The sequence below is a fragment of the Tursiops truncatus genome, chromosome 11 (genome assembly GCF_011762595.2).
Source record: "Tursiops truncatus isolate mTurTru1 chromosome 11, mTurTru1.mat.Y, whole genome shotgun sequence".
In the NCBI taxonomy this organism is placed as follows: Eukaryota; Metazoa; Chordata; class Mammalia; order Artiodactyla; family Delphinidae; genus Tursiops; species Tursiops truncatus.
The window spans coordinates 62,378,830-62,403,590 of NC_047044.1; the positions used below are offsets into that span (position 1 = coordinate 62,378,830).

General features: G+C 39.6%; 1 protein-coding gene across 2 annotated transcripts in view; it reads left to right on the forward strand.

The window, feature by feature from the left end:
* Positions 1–4,239: 4,239 nt before the first annotated feature.
* The window catches only part of LIMA1 (LIM domain and actin binding 1), an 83,248-nt gene continuing 62,726 nt past the window's right edge, over positions 4,240–24,761 (forward strand). For both annotated transcript variants that reach the window (XM_019934458.3, XM_019934462.3), the window contains exon 1: positions 4,240–4,375. The gene's annotated coding sequence lies outside the window, so the exon portion shown is untranslated. The remainder of the gene's footprint in view (positions 4,376–24,761) is intronic.

A 24,761-nucleotide genomic window follows, 5' to 3' on the forward strand; every position in this document is an offset into this window, starting at 1 on the left:
ATCCACATGTAAGAGAGATCATACAGTATTTGTCTTTTTCTGTATTATTTCACTTAGCATAATGCCCTCAAGTTCAATCCATCTTTTCACAAATGGTAAGATGTCATTCTTTCTCATGGGTGCATAATATTCCATTGTATATATACCACATTTTCTTTATCCATCCATCCATTGATAGACACCTAGGCTGTTTCCGTATCTTGGTTTTTGTAAATAATGCTGCAATAAACATGGGGGTGCATATGTCTTTTTGAGTGTTTTCATTTTCTTTGGATAAATACTCCGAAGTAGAATTGCTGTACTATACAGTGTCTATTTTTAATTTTTTGAGGAATCTTCATACTGTTTTCCACAGTGGCTGCACCAATTTACATTCCCACCAGCAGTGTACAAGGGTTCCCTTTTCTCCACAACCTCACCAATACTTGTTATTTCTTGTCTTTTTGATAACAGACATTCTGACAGGTGTGAGCTTTTGATATCTCACTGTGGTTTTGATTTGCACTTCCCTGATGATTAACGCTGTTAAGCATCTTTTCATGTACCTGTTTACCTTCTGTATGTCTTCTATTGAAAAATGTCTATTCAAATCTTCTACCACTTTTTAATTGGATTTTTTCTTTGCTATTGAGTTGTATGAGTTGTATCTTTATAGACTTTGGATATTACCTCCTTATCAGATATGTATTATCTCCTGTTCAGTAGGTTGCCTTTTCATTTTGTTGATGGTCTCCTTTGCTGTGCAGAAGCTTTTTAGGATGATATAGTCCCACTTATTTATTTTTGCTTTTGGTGTCAGATTCAAAAAATCATCACCAGACCTATGTCAAGGAGCTTACTGCCTGTATTTTTCCTTCTAGTAGTTTTATGGTTTCAGGTTTTACATTCCAGTCTTTAATCCCTTTGAGTTAATTTTTGTTTATGGTGTAAGACAGCTTCCCCAACACCATTTACTGAAGAGACTATCCTTTCCCCATTACATATTCTTGGTAACTTTGTCATATGTTAATTGACCATATATGCATGGGTTTATTTCTGGGCTTTCTATTCTGTTCCACTGATCTATGCGTATGTTTTTAGGCCAATGCCATACTGTTTTAATTACAATAGCTTTATAATACAAAGTCAGGGAGTGTGATGCCTCCAGCTTTGTTCTTCTTTCTCAAGATTGCTTTGGCTATTCAGGTTTTTTGTTTGTTTTGTTTTGTTTGATTCCATTCAAATTTTGGATTATTTCTATTCCTTTGAAAAATGCCATTGGGATTTTGATAAGAATTGCACTGATCTGTAGATTGCTTTGGGTTGTATGGACATTTTAACAATATTGATTCTTCCAATCCATGAGCATGGACTATCTTTCCATTTATCTGTGTCTTCTTCCATTTCTTTCATTAATGTCTTATAGTTTTCAATATATAGGTTTTTCACCTTCCTGATTAAATTTATTCCTAAGTATTTTATTCTTTTTGATGCAGTTGTAAATGGGATTATTTTCTTCATTTCTCTTTCTGATAGTTCATTGCTACTGTATAGAAACACAACAGACTTTGTGTTTTAATGGAGTCTTTAGTATGAATTTTAAACAAAAATACTAACTGTGCTTTTCGGTGTTTACCTATACCTTCAGTGTGACTTGCTATTTCTTGAATATCTACTATCAGTTTTAATTTTTTTTCAACAATATCTCACAAAATCAGACTATGAATAAATTCTTGATTATGTTCTACAGTAAGACCCAACTGTAATAGTATAACGATGAATCCTAAAAAGTAAAAAATCTTGATTATGATTTGATTCAGCAAAAAAGATGCTCACATCATTGTAGTTTGGACATGGATGCTGACTGATATTTTTGTTTAATTAAGTAGTAAGAAAAAAGCAAAACAGTGAACTTCACTGTTGGAACTTCATTCATATGTCAATGACGTAAGCAACTTCTTTACTGAACTGGATGACAGTTTTTGAATACTGGAACAATACTTTCTTAACCTTTTGTGCTACTCACAACGTCAAGGCCACAGATGTGATACATTGTTTAGTTCTGCATTATTAATATTTTCTCCACTAGCCTACTGCCTGTTTTTATAAATACAGCTTTATTAGAACATAGCCATGCCCACTTTTAATGTAAGAGTTGAGCAGTTGTGACAAAGACCATATGTACTAGAAGGCCTTAAATATTTACTAATTGGCTGTTTACAGAAAAAATTGCAAACACTTGGTCTAGAAAATCAACAAAACAATAAGCCAAGCCCTGATTTGTAGCATTTGCCAATTTCCATGGCGTAAATACTCCTATTGCAGCCAATTTCATGCTACATATGTGACAAACATACAAACATGAACAAAGTTGGACAGAAACACATACAGCATAATATAGTATTTCCATCCTACAGATACCATAGACAACCTTAAGAGTAATTAGTAAAATGAAGTTTAAAAAAGTGACGTTTTGAGGGCTTCCCTAGTGGCACAGTGGTTGAGAGTCCGCCTGCCGATGCAGGGGACATGGGTTCGTGCCCCGGTCCGGGAGGATCCCACATGCCCCGGAGCGGCTGGGCCCGTAAGCCATGGCCGCTGAGCCTGCGCTCCGCAACGGGAGAGGCCACAGCAGTGAGAAGCCCGCGTACCGCAAAAAAAAAAAAAAAAAAAAGTGACGTTTTGAGTATTTATTACCTGTTTTTAACATATTTGTTAATTTATATAACTTGTTTTTTTTTTTTTTTTTTGCGGTATGCGGGCCTCTCACCGCTGCGGCCTCTCCCGCTGCGGAGCACAGGCCCCGGACGCGCAGGCTCAGCGGCCGTGGCTCACGGGCCCAGCCGCTCCGCGGCATGTGGGATCCTCCCGGACCGGGGCACGAACCCGGGTCCTCTGCATCGTCAGGCGGACTCTCAACCACTGCGCCACCAGGGAAGCCCTATAATTTGATTTTAATAGTGGTTATGCTTAACAACTAGCTCATAAAATCCCCCCCCCCCAAATAGCAATCAGCCTTGCAAACTGGTAAAAGCCAACTGTGGTGTACTACTAGCTCTATTTTCAAGAGGCCAGGAGAACAAGGAGTAATTTGCCTGACAAGTGGCTGAGTCAAGATTCAAATCTAGGTGCAAATTTCTGACTCCGGTTCGGCTTCTTAGCAGAGAATAACGGCCTTTATTGGCTTGTTTAAAAAAAAAAAAAAAAGGGGGGGAGTGATATATACTAGGGGAACTCCACAGGTTATAGAATGCATTTTCTGCAGTACCATCCTATATATTTGCCACAAGTCTCTAACAAAACTGGCAGGCAGCACGGGAATATGAGTCTTGATGCTTGATACCTATTCAAAATACCTAGTCTGGGCTGGGTATCTGAGGGAATAAGAAAACAACTGATTGGTCTACCCATCATCTGCCGTTGGAAATTGATTAGAAATCTTCGTTAACTGCTTTAGGAAGTGTAAATACAGGTGTTTACTACCACGAGCCCCATATAGTGCTTATCGACCTACATGAATTCTGAAAAGCTTAAGAAAACTTGTGGTTTGAAACCTTACTACACGTGGGGCGCAGGCAAAGGAAAAGGAAAGGACATTCTCAAAGGGCCCTCATACAGCCACACGTACCTGGGGCAAAATGTGCGGGCAGGATGGCCAAGTGCTAGGCCTCCCAACGTACTCTAAACCTTTAGGGCACAGCTCTAAATGAAGGAATGATAAGGGCTAGAGCTGCTGGAGAACTTGGAGACCTGCCCTTGTACAACCCCTTCATTTACATGAAGAAATTCTGCTCTAGTGAGGTGAGGCGACTTGAACTTCAAGCGGTGGAACCAGGATGAATTTAAAGCTCTTTCCACTACACCCCACGGCCTCCTCTAGAACACCCTCCCTGCACAGAACTTACCCCAAAAGCACCAGGAACCTGGTTGGTGACTGGCCTACACTTGAACCTAGGACAAATCTCCTAATCGCTCTTGAGTCAAACTGTGAAAGCTCTGAGTCAGCAGGTTAAAGCCAAAGTACAGAAACACAGAACTCTACGTCGTGCAAGTGCGTAGACCCCTCAAAGAACAAAAAGCGAGACACGGGCCCTGGAAAAAGCAGCCACGCCCCTCACCACGCCGACGCCGCACCGCAGAGCAACGCGAGCAGCCGTGAGGAGGAGCACGCAGCCGGCGGCGCGCACGCTCTCCCCGAGGCCGCGCGGGAGGCGGTCTGACGTGCGCGCCCCCGCGTCGGTGGGCGGGGTCTTGGGCGGGGCTCTGAGCCGGACCGGGGCGGGGCCGCAGGGAGCTGTAGGTGTTGCAGCTGGGTCGCGACAGGTGCGCAAGGCAAAGCGCCAGGGACCCGTACCAGGGCTGGTAGCAGCGCAGAGAAAAGACCGCTGTTAGCCAGGTAAGGGCCTTCTTTCTCCACATCCTCCACAGCCGGAGAGTGCGCGGAGACCTCGAATTCCCTCCACACCCTCTTTCTCCCGGGACTTTTGGGGGTGGGGGGAACACAAGGAGCGTGAACCCCTCCCCCTCGAGAGAGGGAGTGGAGGAGCTGCTGATCCTTTGCTCTTTCCTCACTTCTGTGTACTGCGCTGGGGTTGGAGTAATTATGTAGAGCGGAGCTTTTGCTGCCTGAGGGCGGGAACTGATAGGATCCCCTCCTCTTCCAACTGGAACACTCCTTTCTAACTATATGTAACAATATATACTTTTCTGGTGTGGTGGAGGAAAGCGGCAGTTCATCAAAATTCAAAATAGTCTCCCAGGGAAATATTCTAATAATTCAACTGCTCTTTTCCATTCTCCATTTTTAGCCATTCCCTCCCTCTTCGATTTTTCTCCCCTTCCATTCAGCCTTTTGAGATATGTTGATAATATAGCAGTCCTTACAGCTGGATGTGTCACCCCAGAATCGCTATCGTGTACATATGGCACCTGTCAATACGTAGGTGTTAATATAAGGTAACTGTACACCCCTGGCTACACCTACTAAGCCTGAAGCTGTAGGTGCTAGGAGCTAACCATCTGGCACCCTTCCTTACCTCCTTACTGGTGCTTACAATCCTGGTGAGAGATATTTGAAATACTGTTATCTTTCACCTAATTCCAGTTTTCAGAAGTCTGCCTAATCCAGATGGTTCTATTGACTTGACTTTTCAAGTTAGTCAAAGATAATTAGGGAGTTATCAGCCGTTAAGACAGTGACCCTTTAAAAGGGCAGAGGTCTTCTTTTGCATTAGGTGTTCTTTCTTTTGCTCTTGATTTAAGTGGTTAAATGGAATACTTTTCCTTTGCATAGTTATTAATACTATTCACAAATAAGTATTTTAGAAACCATGAAATAACACTTTCTTCTGAGGTCTGATGTAGGCACAAAAGAAGATGACCCTCAATGAGCATTTCCTAAGCTCCTGTGGAGTTATAGCCTGGAAGAAGGATGATCATGTTTTAGGTAGACCTTCAAAAACGAGTGTGTACATATGTATTTCTTTGTTTTGCATTGATAGAACAACACATAACATGGTACTAGGTAATCACTTTAAGAATTCATTTCTTTTTTTTTGGACAAAACATTTATTGAGTGCCTCTTGTATTGTCAGTCCTGCGGATTCAAAGTTCTAAATGTTCTTACTCTAAAATAGCTTAAAATCAAATGGGTTAGGCAGGTCAATAGATACAACTTAGAGTATTAGTGAGGCCAGTGCTATACTAGAGATCAACCCAGAGTGCTGTAGGAGCACAGAGAATACAGTTTTTAAAAAATTCCCTCTTCTGCTTTTCCTTGAACACAAAACAAAATAAACAACAATAACAAAAACCTTTGAGCAATAGTGAGTGATTCTCTTCAGTCCATGTATTTGTGTCAGTCATATTCCTTACCTTATGTTCTGTCAACATTATGGCCTTTTGATAATGGGATTAGGACTTGTCATTAATTCTATGTAGTTCAGTAAATAGTTGGTGGAGCTATTTTCACAGTTCTGAATTGGGCCTAGAAGTGTTGTTATCATGTAGTCCCTGAACTCTAGAGCCTCTGGGAAGAGAATAGTGTATTGGCAACATTAGCAAAGCAGTGCCATTTTGTAAAACTTGGTCCATTGTGTAACTTTGTTTAGCTTGGTACATTCAAGTTTTGTTCCAGATTCTGGTTAAAGGTGGGCCAAATTTTAACCACCTAATAATTATAAGAAAAGAAAGCTTCAGAAGTGAAAACAATTCTATTAACAGCACATCTTGATGACAGAGGATACTTTTTCTTGCTAAGGTACCCTCAAAATGTCTTTTTCTTTCTTTCTTTCTCTTTCTTTTCTTTTCTTTTTTTTTTGGAGCAGGGGACAGGGTGGAGGAGGAAAGGGTCAGAAATGTTTGAAGATTCTTTGCAGCATTTTAATGATCTGAAGTCTGTGGTAGTCTGCAGTGTTCTTCATAAACTGCAGGCATTTAGTAACTGCCTACAGTGTGCTGGTGTTCTAGTATATAGAGGATGAACATGCCACAGTCCCTTCTATATGATTATGTTTTTCATTTTTAAAATAGAGATTTTTAAAAAAAAAATAGTTCTGATGAACCTAGGGGCAGGACAGGAATAATGACGCAGACGTAGAGAATGGACTTGAGGACACGGGGAGGGGGAAGGGTAAGCTGGGACGAAGTGAGAGAGTGGCATGGACATATACACACTACCAAATGTAAAACAGATAGCTAGTGGGAAGCAGCTGCATAGCACAGGGAGATCAGCTCAGTGCTTTGTGACCACCTAGAGGGGTGGGATGGGGAGGGTGGGAGGGAGGCACAAGAAGGAGTGGATATGGGGATATATGTGTACATATAGCTGATTCACTTTGTTATACAGCAGAAACTAACACAACATTGTAAAGCAATTATACTCCAACAAAGATGTTAAAAAAAATAAAATAGAGATTTTGAGTTAATAATACAGATGATGGTTGTTTCATTTGGCAATGAGCCATGGTACTTGATGAACACATTTCTTACCTCCTTTGACATTGTTTCTCTCTGTTCACGCTCTAGGAAAGTGGTCCCACCAGGAATTTTTGGAAAGACAGTAGGTATTTGCATGTATTTTGTGTATCTACAATGATTTTGTTGTTTACTTATGTTTTCAAGTACAAATTTTAATTATTGTTCCTCTTAGGGTTTCAAATATCTGGATTTCCTCTGGTATTTTTCTTTCTTTTTTTTTAAATAAATTTATTTATTTATTTTTGGCTGCATTGGGTCTTCGTTACTGCACACGGGCTTTCTCTAGCTGTGGTGAGCAGGGTCTACTCTTCATTGCGTTGCGCGGGCTTCTCATTGCGGTGGCTTCTCTTGTTATGGAGCACAGGCTCTAGGTGCACGGGCTTCAGTAGTTGTGGCTTGAGGCTCTAGAGCACAGGTTCAGTAGTTGTGGCTCACGGGCTTAATTGTTCTGCGGCATGTGGGAATCTTCCCGGACTAGGGCTTAAACCTGTGTCCCCTGCGTTGGCAGGTGGATTCCTAACCACTGCTCCACCAGGGAAGTCCCTCCTCTGGTATTTTTCAACATTTAGAGCTTCTGTATCAGAAAGGTTCATCAAAGACATATATACAACACAGACACAAAAGAATGTTGAGAGTGTGGGAGATCATTAGACATCTTTGCCTTAAAAGACCACCTAACCACAAATTGGGAGAATTTGTCATTATTTATGTTGACAGCAAAACTAGTTTTCAGGCATTCTAAATTCCATACACTCATAAGTAGGCGACTTTCACTGAGATTGGAATTGTACTCTTTCTGCAGATAGGAAAAAGTGTGCCTTGGTTCCTAAGTCAGGAATTTCCATAAGAAAAGACTTTTTTTTTTTTTTAAGGTTGGTATGGTCTTTCACTGTATGTTTTTTGATAGGAAGTTTAAGTACTTTATTTTGGATTGTGTACAGTAGTCTCCAGGTGATGTTAAATTACTTAACACAGACTCTTCAAGGTTCTTTAGTAACAAATGAGCGGTTGTAAGTTGAGTAGTTTCTACTTAATGGTTGTGGAATTGAGATTCTATGGTAAATGGTACTCTTGGTAGGGCTATACTGATTTGTTTATTCTGTGGCTGGAGGGAAAGTCCTTGAGACTCAGTCAAGTTATTGTGCTAATGCAGACCTCTTTTCATAAACAGGACAAGGTTTGACCCAACAATAAATCCATTATTTAACATGTCAGATGATTTCTTTATATTTGAAAATGTTTCTAGAAACTTCACATGTCCAGTCATAAGAAGTTAACATGGGGAATTCCTTGGCTCCACACTCTCACTGCCGAGGGCCCAGGTTCAATCCCTGTTCAGGGAACTAAGATCCCACAAGCCGTGCGGCATGGCCAAAAAAAAAAAAAAGTTAACATGATGCTATGAAATTTTACATTATTTTTATTTTTAAAGAATTTCTTTAATACTACTCTGAAACTAAGAACTTGCATGTTTGGGGAAAAAAGATAATAGCTTTTTTGTACTTCTGGTAACAAGTGTGGAGCTGTTTTCTCCCATATTTATCCTATAATGGAGCTCACTAAATGGAAACTTTACAATCCCTCAAACATGTTTTTTCTTGTACACCAAAGTATTGCCAATTTTTGTTTCATTACCCATAGATTAGTCATCCTGATATGCTTTTACTTGGTTTTAGATTTCCACAACCTTTTTCCCCCATAAACTGAAGCTTAAGCAAATAATTTAAGCACAGGACTTCTTTTCCTCACAGTCAATTTTATTGAACAGGTAATATTTGCTCAGATTTGATTTCCACCACCAGCACTAGAGGAAACTGATCTGTCCATGCGTAGTACCCAGTGATTTCCCTCTAATGGCCCTGTCACTGGCCTCCTCCTCGTCACTTGACAACATTTGACCAGGTGGACAACTTTTCTGTCCACTTTCATGTGGCTTTCTTGATGTGACTCTATCTGGTTCTCCATCTAACCATTTCCTTCCATGCTCCTTCATTAATTCACAGCCTTTTTGCCCCTTAAATGTGTGTGTTGGCCATGACCTGTCCAGCATCCTGTTCTCCTTATACTCTCTCCCCGAGCAATCTGATCTATTTCCATGACTTCAACTGATACCTGAATGTGAGTGATTTACAAATTAATCATCTTTAAAACCTCTTTTCATATTATATATATAATTCTTGTTTTATTTTCACATATACAAACATCCATACATATTTTGAAAATAAGAATTATATATGCTAGTTACAGAAAACCTGGGAAAAAAATAAATTATGAAGGAGACAAAATAGTCCATAATCTGTTCTGCAGAGAAGTACTGTTTGGTGTATTTCCTTTCAGTCTTTTTTTTCTTTTCCTTTGATACACACAAACACACTCACATAAACACACAGGTAACTGGGTTCATTTTATTACAGTAGATAGAGTTTTGTATCTGCTTTTCCACTTTACATTATTCCATGATTTTCCATGGCATCAAAATTATTTGAAAACAATTTTAATGGATGTTTAATACCCTATTGTATTGATGTTGCAAAATTTAACTATGTACTTGGATGTTTTGATTTTTACACCATTATTAATAAGTGAAAAAACTGAGAACAAATTTATGCATAAATCTTTGTACGAATCACTCATTATTTCCTTAGGTTAGATTCCCAGAAGTTTAATTACTGGGTCAAAGGGCATGAAAATTAAAAAGTACTGCTGTCAAATTGTGTTTTCATAAGGATTAGATCAATATTCTCACCTATGGTGATTGTGAGGGCCTCTTAGTGCATCCTTCGTTAACACTGAATCTTATTTTTTTATCTTTACTAATTTGATAAGCAAAAGTGATTTAATTTGTATTTCTCTAATTACTAGTGAGAGTGAACATTTTTCATACCTTCATTTCCATTTCTGTGAATTGTCTTTTGGTTAATCTGTTCCCATTTTTAAATGTCTCAATTTTTTTTTTTTTTTTTTTTTGCGGTACGCGGGCCTCTCACCGCTGTGGCCCCTCCCGCCGCGGAGCAGAGGCTCCGGACGCGCAGGCTCAGCGGCCATGGCTCATGGGCCCAGCTGCTCCGTGGCACGTGGGATCCTCCCGGACCGGGGCACGAACCCGTGTCCTCTGCATTGGCAGGCGGACGCCCAACCACTGCGCCACCAGGGAAGCCCAAATGTCTTAATATTTTAATTATGTTTTTTATTTGTTTGTTTGGAGTTCTTTCATTTATTTGGGGCTTTGGGGGAGGGAGTACAGGTTTTTATTAGGCCAAACTGAATGAGTGGAGTGATTAAAGCGGAAAGTGTATAGAAGTTGACATTATGGTGTTTTACATGTCCATTATTTTGAGAATCCAGAGCTTGTGATGGATGGAGCAGCACCGCAAAATGGAAAGGGTGCTGGCTTAAGAGTCAGGATTCCCAACTTAGTGTTGGGAACCAACCACTTAGATGATCTTGGGCAAGTCATTCATCTTCTCTGAGCCTCATCTGTAAAATGAGAGGATTGGGCTATTGATCCCAAAATCCATACAACCTATGTATCGAAAGGATGACTTATGAACCACTGCTCACTAGACATTGTGAAATTATTTTCTGTCCCATCCCTAACCCGGCACACATTTTAAATACATAGAGCCAAGGAAAGACTGGATGCAATAAAGGCAGTTTCCCTAGGGGTGTCAAGGCTTAGTGGAGCTTGGGGGCAATTTAATGTATTTGTACTCTCAAGACAATAGAAATTACAACAATCGGTATTTTTAGGCACTCCCGTAGGTTGACACTTGATTACCTGGTAAAGTACATCGAAAGAGCCCTGCTGATCTATGCCACAAAGCCCGATCATCTCTAGTGCATATAAAGCAAGTCTCTTTATGACAAGATGTTTAAGCTACCAAGCCAAGTTATTTAATAACTTCCCCTATTCCATACAGAAGCTATTCTTAGTGTTTTTTTCTTTGTGATTTGTATAAGCTCTTCGGTTTTTTGTTTGTTTGTCTTTAACTCTTAGTTCCGCAACCAGGGTTTGAACCTGGCCCTGACAGTGAAAGCGCTGAGTCCTAACTACTGGACCACCAGGGAATTCCCATATAAGCTCTTCGTTTTAAGAATATTAATTCTTTGTTCTATGGTCAAATGTTTAGTTATTTTAATTTCGTACATGGTATATTATTTCTTATCTATAAATCTTTTTCTTTGGGATTTTTCTGTTGCTTCTATGTTCAGAAGTCTTTTGCCATCCAGAGATGGGTTAAGTATTCACTTCAATTTCCTTCTAAATTTTATGGTTTTACTTTTTATATTCTTTAATTTGTCTTGAATTTACTTTGGAGTACCTAACCAGTATGTTTAGTGCCTTTGCATATCTTCTGAGCCCAGATCCATATTTCCAACACCTGGTAGACCATGTGGATGGTCCCTCTGCACCAGGTACCTGCGTCCACCTAATTTCCCTAGGGACAAGGATAGAAGTTGTGTTGAACACTTCCGTCCTTCTCTCCTCCCACATTTAATCACCAGCTTTGGTTGATACTATCCCAACAGTGATAATGGCTCTTCTAATTCAGCTCCCCCTTTTTTGTTAGAGTTCTTGAGCAATCCTTAGAGTTGGCTTCAGTTTTTCCCTTTCAGTCCAGACTTGTCATAAAAAAATAGAACACTGATTTTCAAAGTATGGTTTCCTGATTATCTGTCTCAGAATCACCTGGGGTGTTGGTTTAAAAAGGAGATTCTTAGGTCCCACCTAGACTTACAAATCAATGTATCTGGAGGGATGGGGCATGGGAATCTGCAGTTTTAAGTACCTGAAGAGATTCTTTTACATACTTAAGGGGAACCAAAGCCCAAGTAAATCAAGTCTAAATTTCTCTGCATGCCATTGAAGACCCCAACTTCCACACCCTGACAGCCTATTTTTCCAGGCTTATCTCTCACATCACTACCCACCCACCTGGCACTGTAGCCATACAATGATTCACGGTTTCCTGGACCCACCCTGTCCTTTCCTGCCTCTGTGCCTTTGCTCATGCAGTTCCCACAGCCTCAGACTCCCCCCTTCCCCCCCCGCCCCCCTTAAATCCTTTTTCCTTAAGAGCTCAAATAAAATGCTACTTTGAAAAATGAAGCCTTTTCTAAAGTCTTCTATTTGAATCAGTGGCTCCCTCCCCAGCCTTCGGTTGGCACTTTATTTTTACTTCATTTTTTACCTTAGTGCTGTCACTGTTTATGAATTATTGCTTCCTTAATAGATTGTAAACCTTCTAAGTGTGAGAACCTTGCCTTTCCTTTTCATTTTGCAACCATTATACATGTAATAAGCAATTAAATACTCGTAGAATACATTAAATATATCTCATGTTGCAAACACTATTGTCTAACAATGTTTGACATCACATCACACTGAGAATAAAATTAAAATCTTCTACCATTCCTTGTAAATCCTATTTAAACTGGCTCTGTCATCATTTCATACTTCTCACTCCCTAGCCATATTATTCCTGCCTCAGGGCCTTTGCATTTGCTATTTCCTTTGCCAGGAAAACTCTCCCATCTCTTCTCTTCACCTGGCTGGCTGCCTGTCTCCTCCCCATCATTCAGGTTTCACCTCAAATGTCATTCACTCAAAGAGGCCTTCCCTGGCCAGTATCTAAAGTATCTGCCCCCTTTCCTACCACCACTCCAGTTACTCTCTTTGTATTTCCTTCACAGCACTAATCACAGTGTTTAATTGTCCAGCTTCCCCAGTGGAATGGAAGCTTCATGAGAGCAGAGACCTTGTCTGTCACTTTTAGTGTTATATCCTGAGCAAATAGAGCACTGCTTGACACATGGTAAGTGCTCAAATATTTGTTGAATGAATGAATGAGCCTTGAAGAGAGACTTCTTTTAACAAGTCTTGTTTTGGTTTGCAATCCAAAGTTTTGTTGTGGTTTTTTTTTTTTTTAATGGACAACAGCTTGAGATATTTCCATCAGGGTTCAAATCAGGTAGCAGTCTCTGAGGATTTCTGAAGGTAGCAGGACAAAGGTTTGGATACTGTGATAGGCAGGATTCAGTTCCACCTGAGTGCAGGTTTTCCAAGATGTTCCCAGGATCCAGGCCACTATTTTACTACCACTGTCAGCATCTACTTTCAGGGTTATTACTGCTGGCCAATACTAGTCTATTAGCTCTCATTACATTTTTAAAAGCAAGTATAGCAAAACTAGAACCAACTGACTAGAATTTTCAAGCAATCAGAAATTTTATTCTGCTTTCCTTCTCTAGGAGAAAAATAAGAAAGCTACCTAGAATCCTCAAGGAAAGATGAAATTATTTTCATTATACTTACTACATGCCCTGAAATAGGACAGTGTATTGATTAGAGAAGTTTTTAGCAACAGTCTTAATTAACCAAGGGGTTTCTTGTTAACATCTAGTCAAACCAGACAATGTTAAGTAATCAGTTCTAATTTTTTTCCAATTTATCCTCATTGGGTAGAATAATTTTTAATCCCACTAATTTTTTTCCTTGAAACTGGCTTGAAATTTTATTAAAAATTATAATAGTTTTATAGCAATTTATACTTTTCAAAGTAGTTATACTTCTATTTTCTCACTTAATCCTCATAACCATCCCTTGTGAATTATTATCTGTTTTTGAGATAAAGAAACTGAAACCTACCCAAAGAAGCTGATTGACTTTCCCATGGAGAATAAAAGACCACTACTCAATAAATGCCTCTCAATGGCTTTTTAAAAACAGCACCATAATTTGATGTAATTTTAGAAGGTAAACATTAAAATGTAATTAAATCATTAACATTAATATGTTTGTAACCAGTCCTTAAGAAATATGATGCATAGCATTGGTTCACATAAGTAGCAAAATTGTATCACTTCTGTGACTGTGTGATTTGGTAATTCTTTATGTGACCAGCCTCGGCTATGCTTGTCCTTGATTAAAGCATTGTTCTGGGTTAGCTTCTCAGATTTTTACAGAAAGGAAAGATTAGAGAACTTGCCTAGAGAAGAGTCACTTTTCAGTAAACCTGTTTTAATTCTCCTACTTGAAGGGATTGGTTAAATTGATCTGAACTGGCTTTTAAGATTGAGCAAGTCCTGAAAAAAATACATCATCTAAAATTTCAGATAAGAAGAATGGAAGCCAGGCCCTTCCTGGAAATGGCCAGGAGTGAAACTAAGAAGCCCTGTATTTGGAGAAAACTTGATTAATTATTAAGGACAAAGGACTGGTATAAGGAGGTTATATCTTTAACAGATGCAGCCTTCTTAAATAAGTGTATATATTTCTTCTGCTTTGACATTGCAAAGAAGACTCTTTAATTAGCCACTTTGTCTTAATTAGCATGTAATTTTCAAGACCTGGGAGTATGTAGTTCATAGGCAGACACTCAATTATGCAGGTGGGTCTTTGTCAAGATATGTGGGAACTGAGAACTTGGATAATACTGTTTTTCATTCATATAGCAGATATTTATTGAGCTCCTGCACTGTACCAGGAACTGATATTTGATGCATCTGCTGTTCAAGTATGAAATGGTACAAAGGTTAAAGAAGAAACAGGAATTCAGAGTAAATCCATGTTTTGTGTAATGGCCTCAGTCAACTCTAAATTTCTATATTCTTTTTCCAGTTAACTATACTTTTCTCTAATTTTCACTTTAAATTTGAAGTTATTGACATCATTATCTGTGGGGGCTTTGTTTTGTTTTGGGTTTTTTTGTTTGTTTGGGTTTTTTTTTACTTACTTGGAGAGATTTTCCTTGCTATGTGTGAAAAAATACTGGGGAAAAAACCTCACTGCATTGGACTATGTTTGTCCTTACAGTGAGTTAATTATCAACTGGGGGGGAAGGGGGAAGAAGAACCTAGTGAATAAGTAACAAATTAGATTTGAGAGAAGAGATAGAATTAAAATTGGATTAGATCTGGTAATTCCTTAATTTAAAGGAAAAAAAAAGATCAGAAAGGTTCTTCGTCGGTTCTTCACGACCAAAAAATTTTAGACTGAAGTCAGTTTGTAAAGTCCATAATTGGGGGTTACTCTTTAAACTGTCTAAATAAGCTTTGTGAAGATTACCACAATTATGTAAAAAGCTAATGTGGGTTTCAAAAGTACAAGAAGATAAGATATTCAAATGAATGAATAAAGTAATAGAAGCATGTAAGAAAATGATAATTATATCATCTTCAACTTAGAGTTTTTACAGAGGTGTTGAGAACACCTAAAATTTGGCCCTTTCAAGGTATAATTTGACAGAGGTTTAAACTTTTTGGTGCAGAGAAATGGCGTCAGGGTTTTGAGCAGCTGTAGTTTTTCTGGTTGTAACTACCAGTTTCTCGGAAACAACATCAGAGATGCTCTTTTTTTTAAATTGCTGATTTAACAAAAATAAGTAGACCATGAAGTACAGTGTGCATTGGAACTGCATTTCTGGTTTATCCTTTGTGCTTGAGATCATTGTTTCCATCCCAGCCTTCTAAAAAATGAGTAAGAGCTAGGATCTATTTAACCTCTCTGGGCCTCAGTTTCTTCACCTGTAAAGTGGGACAATACTATTCTGAATGTGTTACTATGAGGATTAATAAATTTACATTTGCAAAACAATTAAAACAGTATCTAGTACATGGTAAATGTTCAGTGAATGTTAGCTATTGTTATTACCACCACTACTGTCAATATTTATTAAGCACTTATTTTAGCACTAAGCTAAAGGAACATCTTAGAGAGGATGAAACTAAGGCTTAGAGTGATTTTCCTAATTTTACTTAATAGATAAGTGGTTGGGAATTCCTGGCAGTCCAGTGGTTAGGACTTGGTGCTTTCACTGCCAGTGGGCCCGGGTTCAATTCCTGGTTGGGGAACTAAGATCCCGCAAGCTGGGTGGTGTGGCCAAAAAATAAATAAATAGATAGATAAGTGGTAGACTCAAGATTGGACCTGAGCTGAAAGAAACTGGGGCAGAATTGACTTAGAGGTGGAACAGGCTGGGGTATGTGGCCCAGCCGTTTCCATTTCTAGTTTTGAGACACTTTGAGAGTGGCCCAGACCACCCCCAGATACAGGGAGGATGTGATTTTCAGTAAATCATCAGAGCACCGACATTAGGGTCTGTCACGCTTTTTCAAATCCTGGCTCTGCCACTTACTAGCTGTGTTACCTTGAGCAAGTTATTTAACCTTTCTGAGCCTCTTCCTCTGAAAGACGAGAATAGTATTTATTTCATGGTATCATTAAGGATTAAGTGAATAAGATCAAATGGAATGAATGTCTTTGCATATAACTGATCCCTGTGCTAAGGTGGCTCAAACTTTTACCTGATTCTGACACAGTCATCTAGATGGTGGGTGGTTAGGGTCTATGTTTGCCTCCCTGCTCTGGCCTAATGACCCCGGGATCAAGCCAAAACTGCACTCCCAAAGCTGTTTTTACATTGGAATCATAGGGGACCCTTTTCAGAAAAATTAGACGTGTTTGGACTCCGCATGAGAGATTCAGATTCCAAAGATGATCTTGATATTCAGAGCACCCTTCCCCTCACACGACTAAGAAGCCTTAGACTGGCTAGTTGAGGGCAGCAGCTGAAGCATAACCACAGAGTGATCTTAATGCCTGGATTGTCACATAGTGTCAGTCAGACTTCTCACAGGGTTGTGCTGTGCTGGGAATATTGATGAGCAATCAAGGGGTGGGTACCCTACAGAAGAGAACTCTACAGAAACGAAGGTCTCATCTGTATAGTGAAGCAACATTTCTATTTGGAAAGAATATTAATGAGATCTGGATAGGAATCAGACACCAGGAAAGACAGCTGCTGTGAGAGGCAATTTGAATTGTACAAGGAGTTACACATGATATTCAGAAGGTCCTTGTGCAAATTTAAAAAGTAATTAAGTTGTAGAGATAATAAACAATTTATAAATGACCTTTTAAAAATAAATGTAGTTTCAAAAAGTAAGTGTATTAAGTGGCCAATATACATTTTAAAATATGCTCAACCTTCCTTATGATTAAAAGAATAAAAACTAAAACAATAATGTACCATTTTTCACATATCTAGCAGACCGGAAAAAATAAAAGTGATTAATAATGCTCAGTATGGGACTTCTCTGGTGGTCCACTGGTTAAGACTTTGCCTTCCAGTGCAGGGGGTGGGCGTTCAATCCCTGGTGGAGGAGCCAAGATCCCACATGCCTCGTGGCTGAAAAGCCAAAACATAAAACAGAAACAATATTGTAACAAATTCAATAAAGACTTTAAAAAATGGTACACATAAAAAAAAATCTTAAAAAAAATAATGCTCAACATTGACAAGGATGTAGAGAATAAGCTTTCTCATATAGCTAATAGTTCAAATATACATTGATGCAAAATTATATATAAATTGATGCAACTTTTTTTGAGGAACATTTGGAAATGTCTCTTAAAAATTTTAATACATAAGTCTTTTGAACCTATGAAATGCTGTTTTAGGAAGTTACACCTTAGATGCACACCTGAAAGTAGGCAATAGTAGAAGCATGTTCACTGCAGTCTTGTTCTTAAAAATGAAGAACCTAAAACCACATAAATGTTCATTGACACGGGCTTCATTCAATAAGTCATAAACTATTGCAGAATGAAATAGTATGTGGTACTGAAAGGTTGAGGTAGATCTGATCTGTACATCTTAATGTGGGAAGCTGTCCAAGAAGAAATAATTACTGAATAGCACATCAACATAAAACCATTACAATTTTTAAAAATGTGTGTTCACGTGTGACATGTGTTAACTTCTCTGTGCCTCAGTTTTCTCGTTTGTAAGATAGGCATAGTGATAATAGCTTCCTCATGAGCTGTTGTGAAGATAAAATGAGATAATGTATACTGAATGCTTAGAACGGTGACTGACACATAGTACTATATGTTTGCTGTTATTAACATGTATAGGCAATATCAGAAAATCTTTACTCCAAACTGTGACAGAGGTTACCTTTGGGAAGTAGAATTGGCTTGGGAGAAGGGGTGGACAAGAGCAGGTAGAGGCTTCTGTTTTGTATATTGTATATTTCCACCTAATTGATTATGATGAGCAGGCTCATCCTTTGACCAGTCACTCTGACCAAGGAAGCTAGACAGTGAAGAAAATGGCAGCTTGAAGTGTTTGTTGAGACCAGCGGAGGAGACGTTCCCCAGAAGGAAGGAGGAGGGTGAAGGAGGGTGGCGGTGTGGGGAAATGGGAGGGACGCTGATGGATTACACCTTGGCTGCTGGAACTATTTTTGAAAACTACTGACCTAATTAAAGAAAAAAAAATTTGATTGCACATTCCAACACTTATATATGGACTTATCCTTTTTGCAGTTTAGTTACGTTTATACTAAAAAAGTGAATAATGTTTAATTTGATTTTTTAAAAATTTTTATTTATTTATTTATTTATTTATATTTTTGGCTGCGTTGGCTCTTCGTTGCTGCGTGTGGGCTTTCTCTAGTTGCAGTGAGAGAGGGCTACTCTTCGTCTCAGTGCGTGGGCTTCTCATTGTGGTGGCTTCTCTTGTTGCGGAGCATGGGCTGTAGGCACTCCGGCTCAGTAGTTGTGGCTCACGTGCTCTAGAGCACAGGCTCAGTAGTTGTGGCGCACAGGCTTAGTTGCTCCGCGGCATGTGGGATCTTCCCCGACCAGGGCTTGAACCCCTGTCCCCTGCATTGGCAGGCGGATTCTTAACCACTGCCCCACCAGGGAAGCCCCTAATTTGACTTTTTTAAGTTTTTATTTTATATTGGAGTATAGTTGATTAACAGTGTTGTGTTAGTTTCAGGTGTACAGCAAAGTGATTCAGTTATACATATACATGTATCTGTTCTTTTTCAAATTCTTTTCCCATTTAGGTTGTTAAATAAAATCTGGTATGTATTTTACACTTACGGAACATCTCAATACAAACTAGTCACATTTCAAGTGCTCAATAGACTTTCTTTTTTTTTTGGCCACACCGTGAGGCTTGTGGGATCTTAGTTCCCCGACCAGGGATGGAACCCATGCCCCTTGCAGTGCAAGGATGGAGTCCTAACCACTGGACCGCCAGGGGTTTCCCCTAATTTGACCTCTGAATAGAAACTACAAAAAGTAATTGCTCAGTGCTTCCCTGGTGGTGCAGTGGTTGAGAGTCCGCCTGCCGATGCAGGGGACACGGGTTCGTGCCCCAGTCCGGGAGGATCCCACATGCCGCGGAGTGGCTGGGCTGGTAAGCCATGGCCGCTGAGCCTGCGCGTCCGGAGCCTGTGCTCCGCAACGGGAGAGGCCACAACAGGGAGAGGCCCACATACCGCAAAAAAAAAAAAAAAAAAAAGTAATTGCTCAAAGTGCCCAAAACAAACATTTGAGAAGAGATGGGTAGCTTTTCTAATAATTATGTAATTAAAATTTCAATGTTTTAAAGAGACCACTAATTTCTTTCCATTATACAATATTATAAAGAGAGTAATTTTTGCACTAAAAAAAAGTCAAACAGCTGAAGCAAAAATTACATTTATGAATTATTTTTTATCAGAGTCTAATGACATAGGCCTTGTTAAGACAATGTGACAAGTAAACTAAGCCCAAATATGTATCCTGTTAATGAAGCCTCTGGAATAATGTTTATTGAATGTGTCTTAGACACGGAGGCATACGGAGACTGACAAGATCGGGCTGTGACCTCAAGCTATGTGCTAGGCATGGTATACATTTATTATCTCCTTTTATGTTTAGAACAACCCTGTAGGGTAGGTTATCATCCTCATTTTACGTAGAAGAAGAGGGTAGTACAACGAGGTCACCATGCATCTGGTTAGCACTGGAATCAGAATTGGAGTCAGTTGGTGTTTCCATGATAACTTACTGCCCTGCCTCCAGATAACCATTGTGGGAGGATGGGTGAAGTGAGCCCTGTATGGGGGTACACTGAGAATTCTCAGGGACCTCAGTGATATCTGTCATCTAGTCTAGTGACTTTCAAACTATAATTTTTTAAAATAACAGTTTTATTGAAACATAATTCATGTAACATACAATTTACCTATTTAAAGTGTAAAATTCAATGGTTTGTGGTATATTAACAGAGTTGTGCAGCTATCACCACAATCCATTTTACAACATTTTCATCACTTCCTGGAAAAACCCCATAACCATTAGCAGTCAGCCCTTCTCCCCCACGCCCAAGTGGTAGGCCATCACTACTCTACTTTCTGTTTCTGTAGATTTGCCTCTTCTAGACATCTTCTATAAATGGAATCATACAATATGTACTCTATTGTGACTGGTTTCTTTCACTTGGTATAATTTGTTCAAGGTTCATCCATGTTGTAGCATGTATCAGTACTTTTCATGGCTGAATAATATACCTTCATATGGATAAACCACATTTTGTTTATCTGTTCATCAGTTGATGAACAATGGGAATGTTTCCACTTTCAGAAACATTCGTGGACAAGTTTATATGTGGATATGTGTTTTCATTTCTCTTGGAGATACACACACATACATGCATACATACATACATACCTAGGATTGGAATTGTGGAATTGCTAGGTCACACGATAATTATATATTTAACCTTTTGAGGAACTGCCAACTCTTTTCCAAAGCAACTGCACCATCTTAGATCCCCATCAGCAGTGTATGAGGGTTTCAGTTTGTCTACATCCTCGCCGACACTTGTCAAACTATAATTTTTTTTTAACCATGTGCCACAGTGGGAACTATTCTACATTCTTACCCAGTTTATACACATACAAACTGAAACAAAAGCTGTATAAAAGAATATTTATCTCTACTATGTGTGATGCACTCTAACATTTTCTGTTTCATTCCATTTTTCATTAACATAAACAAACAAGCATGCTGGTTCTGACCCCCTAAAATTGATTTCATGACTCATTAATTGTGACCCGCAGTTAGAAAAACTAGGCTATTTTAACCCCTTCATTTTACATAAGAGGAAATTGAGGCCTTGAGAGATGACTTGTTAAGCAGATGATAGTGTTAATTAGTGGCAGATTAAATAAAGATTAGAGCTCAAGCCTGTTGGCTTCTTGCTTTAACATCTCAATAAATTTTAGTTACCCTCATATTCAGTAGATAATAAATTGGAATTTCTATTCAGATACCGTATTTTTAACCATGTATATTTTTCTCAAGCAACGTTTTAAATTCAGCAACAAACCAATCTAGAGAAAAAAGAGTAAAAAGAATTCAACTTTGGGAAGTCCACAGTGGTCCAGTGATTAGGACTCAGTGCTTTCACTGCAGTGGGCCTGGGTTTGATCCCTGGTCAGGGAACTAAGATCCCACAAGCCTCGAGGCATGGCAAATAAATAAATAAATAAGCCGTTAAAAAAAAATCTTCAGAAAAAAAAAAGAACTCAATTTTATTATCATGAGTTATTGGTCTGCACTATATATATATATATATTTATTTATTTAGGCTGTAAATAATTGTAGCACGTGGGATCTTAGTTGTGGCATGAGAACTTAGTTCTCATGTTGTTGTGGCATGAGAACTTAGTTGTGGCATGTGGAAATAGTTGTAGCACGTGGGATCTTAGTTGTGGCATGAGAACTCTTAGTTGCGGCATGCACGTGGGATCTAGTTCCATGACCAAGGATGGAACCCGGGCCCCCTGCATTGGGAGCACGGAGTCTTACCCACTGGACCATGAGGGGAGTCCCTGCACAGTAATTTTGTGCCATCTGGGCAGGGAAGTTCTAGATGAACCTAGATGATGGGCAACAAATTTATCAGTTCAGTGACCCAGGTTCATTTTGTCCAAACCTCAGTTAACCTTTGAAGGGCAGCCATTTTTTTTACACTGCCAAATTTGAATGACAATGCAAAATTTGAAATGAACAATATAAAAACATCTTATGCTGCTGTTTTTCCATTTTTCTTGGAATACGTATAGATCTTAGACCTTTTTATTTCAGTGCTTTCCAGCTTATGATGGGGAGAGACTTCCAACACTAGAATCACTTCAAGGTTCTTGTTAAGGTGTGGTCTTCCTGGACCCTACTCCAGACCTAATGAATCAGAATTGTGGCATGGGACCTGGAAATCTGTATTTTAAACAAGCTTCCTGGGTGCTTCTTACGAACACTTGAGTGACCTACTGAATTAAGTCTCCCCCCTCTTTATTTCTCATCTTAGCTCTCTTTTAGTTTCTAGAATTACTATTTAGCTTTATTACCTGAAGAGCCAGTTATTTGTAAGAAATAGCATTTGTAAGAAAATACCTGAAATATTCCAACAGAGGGAGTGAACTAAAACAATCTGTATAGATAAGGTTACGTTTTATTATGACTGAGTTTAATGCTAGAGACCATTTTTTCGGTGGCTATATCCTCTGGTTTCCCATTATTTGGAATGATTTATCTCGGAATAAACAGACATAACCCACTGTTTTGTTTCACTTTCTTTCCCCCCCAAAGTACTAGTTTATAAAAATAGGTGAATCCAACAAATGATTTCAGATACCTGGTAAACCTCCCTTCATTTAACAAATACTTGAGTACCCACCCATGTGCCAGGCACTGTTCTAGAGTTAAAGTACAATGTGATCCAAAAAATACAGTGTGATCAATGTTGGGGTAGGTCTAGTCCTTTGGAAACTTAAGAGAAACCTCTTAGCCCAGTCTTCGGGGTTAGGGAAAGCATCTGGAGGAAAGTGTCATCTAAGCTGGGACCTATATCATAAGGCCAGGGAGGGTCTGAAGTATTTTCAGACAGAGGGAGCAACATGTACGGAGGAAGGCCCAGGCTCTTAGCCCCTATGCCATTCTCTCTTCACTATGTGTCACAGGTTAGGCATTTTTGATGAGCTAAGGTTAATGATGGTATACTCTTCAGAGAGTTGAATCAAGTGCCTGTGGTCAACACAATTAGAAAGAGGCAGAGTGAGACCCTGGAAGTCCTCTTTTTGACTTCAGACCTTGTACACATTTTGTTACCGTTATACTGTCTTTCATGCTATGTTATTTATTTTATATAAGCAAAAATTCATATGCCAGCTCATCTTTGGAGAAAAATTATCTGTGGTTAAGTAAACTTAATTTGAAGGGTAATGGTAAGAGGATGATACATATGATTTAGGCTGTATTATGTTGTGTATTTATGTGACACATGAAGCTATCCATCGTACAGTGGAAAGTCAGGAAGGTTAGGGCTTATGATACAGCTTTGGGAATCATTTGGTGTAAGTTACCTTTGATGACTTCAGCATAGGTGAGCTTACCCAGAGAGAGGAGAGATACTGACCTTTGAGTAATGTCTAGGAACAGGGGTGGAGAGAGAGAGGGAGAGAGGATTCCATGAGAAAATTGTGAATGGTTTAAAAGATAGGAAAGGAAGCAGGAGAGTTCCATTTAAGAAAAAAGGAGAAATATAATTTCGAAAATGAGGGATTAATCAACAACTCAAATGTCAACAGAGAGTGATAAAAACTGAGACATGGTCCTTGGATTTGATAGTAAGAGGTCTTCAGGAGAATAATTTCAACAGGATGGTGGGAGTAGAAGCTACACCCAAGTGGGCAGAGGGATGAATAGAAGATGAGGAAGTGGAAACAATGAGGACCCGGAAACTAAGTTTCTAAAGATGGGAGCAAGGTGAGATGGTAGTTTGAGGGGGGAAAGGGCTTAAGAGAAAAAAGGATTATTTCCTTAATCCATATATACAAATTTCCACGCACACACACCCCAGAAATGTGAGCATGTTTTTAGGGCAAAGTCAGAGGTGGAGGTAAAGTTAGGGTCTGGGGAAGATAGAAGAGTCAATATTGTGACACTTATTTTTCTCCTGACATAGGCCAGGTAGGGGGAAAGATTATATCTGAGGGTACTTTCTTCTTCTTTTATCTCTGGAATAGTAACATGTGAATTGCTTAGGGTGAATATTTGTAACTGCCTAGTGAAGATTGCTCTGATTCTTTGATGAGCAGTTTCCAGTGAAATTGCTTCTCAGTTTTACAACTTCTTTTTTCGTTACTTTTGCCCTGGATCTTAGTGTTTTTCTGTTTTGTTTTGTTTTGGGTTTTTTGGCCACGCCATGCAGCTTGAGGGCCGACCAGGGGTTGAATCCCGGCCCTCAGCAGTGAGAGCGCGGACTCCTAACCACTGGACCACCAGGGAATTCCCTCTTAGTGTTTTGTTTTGTTTTGTTTTGTTTTTTAATAATACTTTTTTGGGGGCTTCCCTGGTGATGCAGCGGTTGAGAGTCCGCCTGCCGATGCAGGGGACACAGGTTAGTGCCCCGGTCCGGGAGGATCCCACATGCTGCAGAGCGGCTGGGCCGGTAAGCCATGGCCGCTGAGCCTGCGCGTCCGGAGCCTGTGCTCCTCAACGGGAGAGGCCACAACAGTGAGAGGCCAGCGTACCGCAAAAAAAAAAAAACTTAAAAAAAAAAAGTCTATTTATTTATTTGTTTATTGGCTGACTTGGGTCTTCGTTGCTGTGCAGGGGCTTTCTCTAGTTGCGGCGAGCGGGGGCTACTCTTCGTTGCGGTGCATGGGCTTCGCATCGCGGTGGCTTCTCTTGTTGCAGATCACCAGCTCTAGGCGCGCGGGCTTCAACAATTGTGGCACGTGGGCCCAGTAGTTGTGGCTCGTGGACTCTAGAGCGCAGGCTCAGTAGTTGTGGCGCACGGGTTTAGTTGCTCCACGGCATGTGGGATCTTCCCAGACCAGGGCTCAAACCCGTGTCCCCTGCATTGGCAGGCGGATTCTTAACCATTGTGCCACCAGGGAAGCCCTCCCTCTTAGTATTTTGTTTTGTTGTGTTTTTTTTTGCGGTACGCGGTCCT